Below are 13107 nucleotides of genomic sequence, written 5' to 3' on the forward strand. Positions count from 1 at the left end.
TTACTTCATTATTATATATTTTATTGAAATGTATTGATTTTTATATATTTTGTGTTATTTACTTCATTATTATATATTTATATGAAATGTTTTGATTTTCATATATTTTGTGTTATTTACTTCATTATTATATATTTTATTGAAATGTTTTGATTTTCATATATTTTGCATTATTTACTTCATTATTATATATTTTATCGAAATGTTTTGATTTTCACATATTTTGTGTTATTTACTTCATTAGTATATATTTTATTGAAATGTTTTGATTTTTATATATTTTGTGTTATTTACTTCATTATTATATATTTATATGAAATGTTTTGATTTTCATATATTTTGTGTTATTTACTTCATTATTATATATTTTATTGAAATGTTTTGATTTTCATATATTTTGCATTATTTACTTCATTATTATATTTTTGGCGAAATGTTTTGATTTTTATATATTTTGTGTTATTTACTTCATTAGTATATATTTTATCGAACTGTTTTGCTTTTTATATATTTTGTGTTATTTACTTCATTAGTATATATTTTATCGAACTGTTTTGATTTTCATATATTTTGTGTTATTTACTTCATTATTATATTTTTGCGAAATGTTTTGCTTTTTATATATTTTGTGTTATTTACTTCATTAGTATATATTTTATCGAACTGTTTTGATTTTTATATATTTTGTGTTATTTACTTCATTATTATATTTTTGGCGAAATGTTTTGATTTTTATATATTTTGTGTTATTTACTTCATTAGTATATATTTTATCGAACTGTTTTGATTTTCATATATTTTGCATTATTTACTTTATTATTATATATTTTATTGAAATGCTTTGATTTTCATATTTGTTTGTTATTTACTTCATTATTATATTATTTTTGCGAAATGTTTTGATTTTCATATATTTTTGTGTTATTTACTTCATTATTATATATTTATATGAAATGTTTTTATTTTCATATATTTTGTGTCATTTACTTCATTATTATATATTTTATTGAAATGCTTTGATTTTCATATATTTTTTGCGAAATGTTTTGATTTTAATATATTTTGCGTTATTTACTTCATTATCATACATTTTTATGAAATGTTTTGATTTTCATATATTTTGTGTCATTTATTTCATTATTATATATTTATATGAAATGTTTTGATTTTCATATAATTTTATGTTATTTATGTCATTATTATATATATTTTTTGAAATGTTTTTATTTTCATATATTTTGTGTTATTTACTTCATTATTATATATTTTATTGAAATGTTTTGATTTTCATATATTTTTGTGTTATTTATGTCATTATTATATATTTTATCAAAATGTTTTGATTTTCATATATTTTTTGTTATTTATGTCATTATTATAGATTTTATTGAAATGTTTTGATTTTCATATATTTTGTATCATTTATTTAATTATTATATATTTTATCAAAATGTTTTGATTTTCATATATTTTTTGTTATTTATGTCATTATTATAGATTTTATTGAAATGTTTTGATTTTCATATATTTTGTATCATTTATTTCATTATTATATATTTTATCAAAATGTTTTGATTTTCATATATTTTTTGTTATTTATGTCATTATTATAGATTTTATTGAAATGTTTTGATTTTCATATATTTTGTATTATTTACTTCATTATTATATATTTTATTGAAATGCTTTGATTTTCATATTTTTTGTAATTTACTTTATTATTATATATTTTATCGGAATGTTTTGATTTTCATATATGTTTGCGAACTGTTTTGATTTTCATATATTTTGCGTTATTTACTTCATTATTATACATTTTTATGAAATGTTTTGATTTTCATACATTTTTTGTTATTTCTTTCATTATTACGAGTGGCGTGCAATAAGTAATGCCCCTGACCCACTTTCAATTGTCTGATCCATTTGAAATTTTGCATGTGCAATGATTTATATCTCCACGGGTTATGTGACGAGTTACAGCTCTGAACTAATTGTGGTTTCTGTTTTACATGTGTTTGAACTGAGTCAGGTGTGAAATGGAGCCTGTTGAATGTCGAGCAGTGATCCGGTTTCGGTATTTGAAAGGACGCACACCACAGGAGACTTTTGATGAAATGAAAGAAACTTATGGTGATAATGCCCCATCAAATAGCCTTGTAAAACGCTGGCATCGTGAATTCAAACATGGCCGGAAGTCTGCGGAAACAGCTCCCAGACCTGGTCGCCCTCCTTCTGCCATTGATGAGCCATCTGAACGTCAAGTTGAGGCTGCCATTTTAGAAGATCGGCACATTACTATTCGCCCAATAGCCCAAGACGTCAAGATTAGTACAGGGTTTGTGGAAACTATCATTCATGACCATTTGCATAAGGTGTCTGCCAGATGGATTCCCAGGTTGCTCACAACATTCCAGAAGCGAGAACGCGTTGAATGCTCGAGGATGAATTTGGAGATGTGCCAAGAAGATGAGTCAAAGTTTTTCAAAAGACTAATAACACAAGATGAAACATGGGTCCATCACTATGATCCAGAAACCAAAGTCCAGTCAATGCAGTGGAAGCACTTGCACTCACCACCTCCAAAAATGCAAGGGTGTAGCCCTCCGCTGGCAAGGTCACGCTCAGTGTTCTGGGACCAGGATGGAGAAGTGATAACAAAGGGTACCACAATTAGAGAAGCCTATTGTGCTTCACTTTTGAGGAAATTAAGGGAAGCTATCAAAATCAAGAGGCGGAGCAAGATCAGCAAAGTTATCCTTCTCCTGCAGGACAACGCTCCGGTCCACAACTCGCATGTCGCCAGATCAGAATCACGGGTGTGTGGTTATGAAATCCTACCCCATCCTCCCTACTCTCCTGACCTTGCACCCTCTGACTTTCACCTCTTCCCAGCCATGAAGTTGTTTTTGAAAGGAAAGCGTTTCCCAGATGATGCAGCCTTGATTTCTGAAGTCATGTTGTTGTTGGCGGACCAACCTGGGGTGTTCTACAAAAACGGTCTCCAGAGTTGCATCAAAGAATTGGAGAAATACATAACTCTGCATTGTTCCTATGTAGAGAAAGACTAAAAACTGTGCCAACTTTCGTTGGTCTACTGTCACAGGAAGTGAGTCAGGGGCATTACTTATTGCACGCCCCTCGTATATATTTTATCCAAATGTTTTGATTTTCATATATTTTCTGTTATTTATTTCATTATTATATATTTTAACGACATGTTTTGATTTTCATATTTTTTTTGTTATTTACTTCATTATTATATATTTTTGCGCAATGTTTTGATTTTCATATATTTTTTGTTATTTACTTCATTATTATATATTTTTGCGCAATGTTTTGTTTTTCATATATTTTTTGTTATTTACTTCATTATTATATATTTTTGCGCAATGTTTTGATTTTCATATTTTTTTTTTGTTATTTACTTCATTATTATATATTTTTACGCAATGTTTTGATTTTCAAATATTTTTTGTTATTTACTTTATTATTATATATTTTTGCGAAATGTTTTGATTTTCATATATTTTTGTGTTATTTACTTCATTATTATATTTTTGGCGAAATGTTTTGATTTTTATATATTTTGTGTTATTTACTTCATTATTATATATGTTATCGAAATGTTTTGATTTTCATATATTTTGTGTTATTTATTTCATTATTATATATCTTTTCGACATGTTTTGATTTTCATATATTTTGTGTTATTTACTTCATTATTATATATTTTTATGAAATGTTTTGATTTTCATATATTTTGTGTTATTTACGTCATTATTATATATTTTTATGAAATGTTTTGATTTTCATATATTTTGTGTTATGTACTTCATTATTATATATTTTTATGAAATGCTTTGATTTTCATATATTTTGTGTTATTTACTTCATTATTATATATTTTATCGAAATGTTTTGATTTTCATATATTTTGTGTTATTTACTTCATTATTATATATTTTTATAAAATGTTTTGATTTTCATATATTTTGTGTTATTTACTTCATTATTATATATTTATATGAAATGTTTTGATTTTTATATATTTTGTGTTATTTACTTCATTATTATATATTTATATGAAATGTTTTGATTTTTATATATTTTGTGTTATTTACTTCATTATTATATATTTTTATGAAATGTTTTGATTTTCATATATTTTGCATTATTTACTTCATTATCATATTTTTGCGAAATGTTTTGTTTCTCATATATTTTGTGTTATTTACTTCATTTTTATATTTTGCAAAATGTTTGAATTAAACATTTAGTTCAGTTTTTGGACATTATTAACAGGAGTAAATATGTTTCAAACTGGCAACACCGGGTCTATCTATCTATCTATCTATCCATCTATCTATCTATCTATCTATATATATATATATATATATATATATATATATATATATATATATATATATACACACATACATATATATATATACATATATATATATATATATACATATATATATATTGTGTTCGTTAAATAATTTATTTATTTATTCATTGAATGTTCATTTTTTCCTCGTATTTAATCTGCTTGTATTAATTTAATAACTAGCGGAGCTAGGGGTTGGGGCTTGCCCGGTCGTAAAATACGCTTAAATATGATATTTTAATTCGTCCAGATTTCGTATATATTATTATTGAATCGTGATTTAAAAACTAAAATATATATATATGTGCCATCAGCTAGAATCGAACCCAAAAGCAATACTGTAGCACTCAAAGCTGGTGACGTTACTACTGCACCCACGTGATATGCATATGAACTGATTACAAATTTAAAATAAACTAAGACGAATGTACAAAATGTATTATGATTCCTTCAATTTTGACTCGTACTTGACCCCTTAAAAACTATTTTAACTGGCTAAAACCAATTAAATAACAGGTCGTAAAAACCCAATCATTTGATCTCTTTAGCGCCGCTCTACGCCTTTTAGTTTCGGAAGTGATAGAGTTTGAACATATAGAGACAGACAGACAGATAAACAGACATATAGCCTTTTATATATCAGATTTTATAACAATTTAATTATATTAGCATTTTCTCTAAGATGCAATTTCAGTCAACATCTTAACAAGTTAGTCTCCGCTCCTACAAAATATTTCCAGGTGATCAGAAAACTACTTTTTTAATCCACTTCCTTCTAATGCTTATGCAGCAAGATCAACAATATTACACCCACGTGCGTCCATATATTGTTCGTTAAACACATTCTTAACAGGAAGTTTCACACTTAATAGCCATTACTTATACGTATTCTCACCTGTTCCAGTTCAGATAAGTTTCAGCGTTAATGAAAACATAAAAAAAACTTACCAAACCTGCTTTTGCATTAAATCTAAAGAAACGTGTGCAAGCTTGTTTTCAATATTTAACTCTCACGAATCCAATAGATGGGAGGGAGGATTGCTCATCTGTTATTTCTTTATACAATGTCCCACTCTTTACCAAAATACACAATCTGATTTACCTTTTTTTTTTTTTGACAGAAGCAATCACTAATATCCCACCCACAAATATTGATACGAACACACACACACACACACACTCACACACTTATAACTCTAGTATTTCACTATTGAGTTATCTAATGAACGTTGTGTTATTTGTTTATATGTAAATACTATCCCAAGTAAAATTAGATACAAAAATATGTATATATATATATACACTGTGTGCCAAATTATTAACGAGATAACATTTTTTTCCAGTTTCAGAAACTTACTGGTAGTTTTGTATCAAAAGCTTCGGAAATGTTGGCAATGCTGAGCTGCGCATACTGTGAAATTTTTGTACTGTTCCACACAATGTAAACAACTTACTATCGTAATTGCTGAATCCACTGTATTTGAGGTGTGTCAAATTATTAACAAGGCAGTTTGTTTCGTCAATAAAATGGGTCATAAAGGTGGTTTGAGTAGTTCTGAAAAGAGTACCATTACAGAACAGCTAGCACAAGGTAAAACTATCCTCGAAATATCGAAAATGATAGGAAGGTACCATCAAACTGTGAAGAACTTTGTCAAAGGTACGTAAGCGAGCTGATAAAGGTAAATCTAGAGTTGTTTCACGCCGTTCTCTACTTCAAATTAAGCGTGAAGTTGTTAAGAACCCTGAGCAGACAAGTCGAGAAGTTTTTAACCAAGCCGGATTGAAGAATGTCTCAAAAAGTACTCAATGTCGCCTTCTGAAAGAAGTGGCAAAGTCTGTCAAGCCTGTGACAGAGCCTCCGTTAAAGCAACATCATATACAAAATCGATTGAAATGGGCAGAGGACAACATGAAAACGGATTTTTCAAAAGTTTTGTTCACAGATGAAGTGTGTGTCTCTCTTGATGGCCCAGATGGCTGGAGCAAGGGATGGGTCCTAGATGGACGACATTGTCATGAGCGTTTAATGCGCCAACAAGGTGGTGGTGGGATAATGATTTGGGCTGGGATAATATGAGGTATTGTAGGAAAAGTAAATTTTATAGAGTTCACTTGCCTATTCAATATAACAGATATTCAAATGCTTCTTGCACCTAACTTAACATGCTTGGAATTTTTTTTTCTGGAGCTGGTTTGTCTGATCACCATATCCCTTGAAATATTTCATGTTTCCTTATATTTTGTTTGGTTTTGGCGTAAAAGAAAATTTTTATGGGGTTAAATGTTAATAAACAAAGGAAGGATTTTTAGGAACGAAACATGTATTTACATAAATTACAGGCAAAGTGAGTTGAGTAATACCATTCCTCAGCGATGGAGCGTTTGCACACGACCTGCTTGGTTACGTGCCAATCTCAGACTGCCGGGCACCGATCTCGATATCAGAATTGATGTCACCCAAGGAAGTGACGTCATGAAATAGTCCATTAATCCCATTGAGGGGCGTCTCCAACCCCCCCAAGCTTTTTGTTCGTAAAAGCTGTCAGTACTTCTTCCTTTTAGGGTTTACCATCAATGGCTCGGTAACCTTTCTCTTACGGAACGACCGCTGTAGTTCAGGTGTTGGTTGAGGAAGTTCAAGATCAAATGTTTTGAAGACAGTGTCTATCGGCTCATCTTCCAATAGTGGACTGTTTCTGGTTTTGACTGATCGACATCTTCTTAGTTGGTTCTGGTGACGTTTGTAGGTATATTTTGGTCCTTGGATGATATATACTATGTCACCGACTCTCTTAGTAATTGTACCCACCTCCCAGAATGATGCATTGTTTTTATAAGTTTTTAAAAACACTTTTTCACCTGGTATGAAACGTTTACTGGGTACATAAGTGGTCGCTAGTGGCTAGGGGTAAGAGCTTGTCAAAAACGGATCTCACTTTCCACGCAAACATCGTTTCTGCAGTTGAGATTGCTGTTAGTGTGTTTGGGTTGGGTATAATCCTATACACGTGTACAAATTGTTGAAGTGATTCATCTGTTGGGGTCCCTTGAGCCTTCTTAGGTTGCTTTGGCTTGGGGAATTCTTTTGGCGTGGGTTTTTTACTTCCGGCTTTGTAGTTTCATTTTTTTTTTTTGCCTCCTTTGGCAGATTCCGTTGAAACTTTCTTTTTCAATTTCTCTGTTGCTGCAAATGGGCAAAGTGTTTTTTTTTGAGTTCCAATCTTGCTGTAGCTTTTGTACATTTTCCTGGTCCTGGTGAGAATACTTCTGGAAATTTCTCTTTTAACTCGTCCTTCAATTGTTGCTCCTCCGTAGACGAGTCTTCTACCCTATGACAGAATTTATTCATAGGTTGGTCCCACAATTCAAATTGCTCCATCCAATCAGTACCGAACAGGTTTTCGGATGTCCTATGTACGTACACTTTCACTTTTTTAGTCACACCATTTAAGGTCACCGGGAGTGTAAGCTCTCCCTCAAATTCCACTTTATTGCCTGTCACAGCTCGAGCTGGTTAGTTTCCTTAGCCTTTTCCATGTCTTAAGGTTAATGATGGAATGCAATTGTAGATGCACAGTTTTACTACATACAGTGTGACCCCCCCAAAAATGGGCCCCAAGTCTAATTAGGCCCCATTTCTTAGTGTTTTGTCCAAATGAAATGAAACTTTGGTCATAACTAGGTTATTATATTCAAAATATTACATCAAAACACTAGGGTCTTTGGCCTTTTTTTCTCCGTTCTACAGCGTATGTTTTAGGTGGCCTCCATTTCGCTTTTGTTTTTTTTTGGGTCACTTTGCGCCAGTACTTATCCGAATCCAAGTCGAATCTAGTCTGTCGGACGCTGTTCTTTCTACACTGGGTCGCTTTGTGGCTCTTCCTACATCATTCATTGCAGTACTTATGTTTGTAAAAACATTGACTCGACCAATGTTTCCTGCTGCAGTGATAGCACAGGCTTGTAGGGGATCCGAGTCTTGTGACTGGTTGGTACTTATTAGGTGTAGCCTGAGTTTTCTTACTTCCAGCTTTGCTTTTTCGGGCTGAGTATGTTTCCGGTCTGAAGTTCGTCCTTCTTGATGAACATTGCGCCTGACTACTCGACGTGACTCAAGTTCCTTATGCAGATTACCCGTTGACAATCTTTGGCCAACGTCTGGAGGGTGAGATGCTGTTCGCTCTCAAGTCTAGAGAGAACACATCTAATCTCAGCGTTTTTGGATGAGACTAGACCCGGCGCAAAAATTAAACACTTGAAGTCATCTGCCGATAAGTCAGATAGACGGAAATCATCGTTTATTTATCATGGATGCGAAGGTTAGGTAATCGTCATCATCGCTTTTTTTTTTGCAGGTTAAAGCACTTCCATCTTCTATGAAAGAGCGTAGAATTCGAGCTGAATAGTTTGGATAAAAGTTTGACCGCTTCAGAAAATTCCAATTCACTCGTCTTCCTGGGGAGAATATAATCCACAAACTTGCTATGTTCTGTGGACCCTAATTTCCTCAAAAGTAGGCGAACTTTCTTAGCATTGCTCCACTTTTGACAATCCACGGTGAATAGGTCCACATATCTCTCCGATAGAAAGCGTCAAACGTCCCCTTCAACTCCAGTTGGTAGTTGAACGTTTCTATAGCGTTCCATATTGTACTTTGGGAAAAAGAAAAACTGTCGTCCCTGTGTTCCGTTCCATCAAATATTTTTAACAATAGCTCTTCTTGTCTCTTTTGTTGAAGTAGCATTTTCTCCCCCAACGCTTGTTGCCTTTCTTAAAATTGTAACTGGAGCTGTTTATCACGTTCTTTTAAATTTTCATTAGCTATCTGCTGCAGGTTCATGTTTTGATTAGCTGTATTAATACTGCTTCAACGTCCTCCATCTTTTAATGGCTTTTTTCTCCAAACGCACGAAAAAAAAATTATTTCCGTTTTTGACTGGAGAAGAGAGATAAAATAATAATAAAAAAGAAAAAAAGAAAATGCCCTTTCCTGGAGTGTGTGCGTATGAAAAGGGAGCAATTTATTCCTTGCTTCTTGTACATTTTCCCCCTATTATCCCACCAACGTCAATCATCCACATCCTAAATTTTCTTTTGTCCTTTTATCCACCTCCAAAAACTTTGCTACCCTATTCTTATACCTCTGCCTTATACTCAAACCCCCTCCCTGCATATCTAATAACAAAGAAAACCTAGAATTATTGCTACATATTATCTAATATATATTGGTATTCTGAAATTTATTATTATAGCCTTACAACTACCTGCCCAGACCCACCCTATAACTTCTTTAACTCACTTCCGAACCGCCCCTCGCCTCAATAAATTAAAATCCCTTTTCTACTCCCATTCGCCTTAAATCATCACCATAATACCGTCCCAAAATTATACACCACTTCATAGTGCCGTTGTCGTCTTGGTTGAATCTGCCAATAAAATGCGCCTGCATAGATAATAGACATCTTACACACTGATAAAATAGAATTACCACCAATCCACACTATACCTCCCTTTTAGCCTTAAAACATACACTACATACGTTTAAGACTATGATAAATACCCTATACACCTTTCTACATTACACTCTATATAATATGCTCCTCCTTTATTTAGAATTCGATAAAACTCCCTTAACATCATCTGTAATTTTAATTGATCTATTTCGTTCCTAATGAATCCCACGCTAGACGCCGCATCCCCACTATGTTACTTAGCATCTTCTCTACTCTTCTGATGAGAAGCATTAGGCTTCGAAATGCCTTGGCATAAAGAGTACCTTCTATCCCCCAACTAATTGTGTGTATTCCCTTATTGAATAAATGAACCAATCTATATTTACCAATATATAGTTTTTGGGAATTCATTTACCATTCCTATTGTTCTCCTATATAAGCTCCAATGATACTTGTTGAGCTTTATATTGTCCCGATGAGTTTCCTCTTATAGAATTAAGCTCACTCTTTTCTTCTAACGCACTAAGCTATATATATATATATATATATATATATATATATATATATATATATATATATCTTCAATATTGCCACCAAAACAAATACGTGATGCTGAGTCTTCTATGAATTTTCTTTTTTCCTTTTTTTGACATTATATTATCATGGATTTTTTTCTAATAAAACAATATATTTTTAGAACAACTTTCCAAAGATTAAACATATCTTTTTAATCATTTCAAGGATTTTCCAATTAGATTAATTTAGAAATGACAAAATAATTCTTTCCCCCCAGACAAAGCATGATGTCACTTGATATAAGAAGGTGAAAAAATAGATATTTTAAAACCAAAAATTAACAAACGTTTAATGTTATATGAATAGATTCCAACCCAGAAAACAACAATTCTTACCCCTTTATCAAAAACACCGCTCATTGAATGTGAGAATTAAAGGACAAAATAAGAGTAGCAAGAGTTAGAAGGTTGCTAAAAGATCCAAGATCCATTTTCTAATCCTTGTGGCTTTATAACAATATTCGTGGGGTCTACTTGATTGAATATTTATAAATAAAAAAATAATACACTAATAGAAGAATGAATTATAGAGATTGCTAGAATCCTGAGGTTAAACTACTTTACAAGAGACTGAGTAGTGATTTAATTGGAACTTGATGATTAATCTGATTCATAAATATGGTATATAATATCTGTAATATGGTAATTTTGTTACAATAATGATTTCAACGATATATTTGCAGCTCAGATTCTATTGTCTAATGCGGTTAAGAATATTTTTAATCTAAATTATTTTAACAATGAACATAAGAAATTAAAAAGTAATTATTAAAAATGTATTTATAAGACATTTTTTAGGTCTGAGAATTTGATCTTTATCTTCATATTACATATTCTTTTTTCTTTTGAATTGGTATGGGATGAATGATTAAACCAAGTAGTGCACAAAGAGGTATGACAGTGAAATAAATATATAATGTGATACTTAGACATTTGAGGAAGTATTCTCGTTCGAATCGCTTGCTTTTAAAGTTAAAACCAGAGAAATTATGCAAGAAGAAAGGTGTTGCAATCAACTCAACCTTACAGTTTGTTAATTTTTTATTGCACAGAAACGGTTACAGGGTCATTACCGATTGGGGTCTCGTTAATCTTCTATATATTGCCATCAATGTCTCTTTTCAATCTTTTTGATCAATTGTGAACGATGTTTTGAAAGAGGAGAAAAAACATTAGTATATAATTCATCATTTGTTATCTGTGAGTTGGTCAATAGTCGAGCTGCTCTGAGACATATAAAGCTTAAGCTTCAAGTGAGGCAATATTTAGATGTGCTTGTGTAAAAATAGGTATATCTTCAGTTTACAACCCGTAATGAAGTCCAATAAGATTTCTGTAAGCTTAAGGTTACATTAAAAAATATTGGGATATTACACCCATATAAATTGGTTAGTTGAAAATAATGGAATGAAAGTTCAGCCAGGGCCAACTTGCTGAACTTTAAGTTAGATTTGACTAAACTATGGGAATGATGAAGAGATGTTGCTGGCCTTTCTCTACTATACACGAGAAAACTAAAACATTGAAGAGGTATGAATACGGGAGTGGCACCATTAAAACGAGCGATCTTTTGTGCTCCAGAATTTATTTTTGTACATGGTCACAACCATTCTCTTTTAGTTGTAAAAGTCCGGGCTATGTTTTGTCTCACACATCTCTGTCGCCATTCTGTAATCGGCAAACTCATCTACTAGCTGTGTTGACATCAACTACATCGACTTTGTAAATGTTCAACAGGTGCCGGTGAATGTTGATCGGTTCAATTTTTTCAGTAGGAGACATAACTTTTGGAACGTCCCTCATAGTTATGTCCATGGTAGGTGATCGACTAATCTCCAATCCCTTCCTACCCTTGCTGCAAAACACTCACTGCAAGAACTCATCTGACTACAACTACAGCACTTTTTGTTTTCTCACTTTCTTTTTAACAAAGGAAAATTTCATGAACAATTCAAGTCTAATGTAAATAAATTATTGTTTAACTTAGATAATCAATTTCTCTTAAGTAATCTTCTGTACTCACACGTATTGTTTCTAATCCTCTCGTGCTAGCAATCATCGCCCAGCTGATGAGCTCTTAAACCTTTCCATTAACAGCATCGCTGAATGACAATCAGTTAAAAACAAGATAACGTAATGTAAGATGCTTTTTCCTTGAAAGAAAATATTGTATCGTGTTATTTGGTTTTTAACCAATTTTCATATTTTTCATTTGCCTCTAAGGTTATCCTATTGAATTAAATATCCATACACACGTGACTAAGGTTCTCACTGCAACTATCTAGACATTGAAAAGCAGGTTCTCTAACAACATCGAGAAAAATCAATGATGTTCAGCTACGACGTTATAAGATGTCAACAATAAAGAAAACGAATAAAATAAGAAAAAAAGTGTATGAATATCACACTGAAGAAGGCTTGTTAAACCGAAAATTTTGGATTTAAATAAACGTTTTAATTTATTTGAAAAAAATCTTGCATCGCACTTTCTAGCTTCTCACTGATTTTTACACACACACACACACACACACACACACACACACACACACACACACACACACACACACATATATATATATATATATATTCGTCATAAATTTGTCTTAGCTGCCATGCAAGCAAAGATGTTGGAAGTCAAAGATAACTTTAATCTGATCTTTGAATTTTGCAACTGGTGATATACAGTTAT

This window comes from Euprymna scolopes, chromosome 23, assembly GCF_053919585.1.
Source record: "Euprymna scolopes isolate OS-2025 chromosome 23, ASM5391958v1, whole genome shotgun sequence".
Classification (NCBI taxonomy): Eukaryota; Metazoa; Mollusca; class Cephalopoda; order Sepiida; family Sepiolidae; genus Euprymna; species Euprymna scolopes.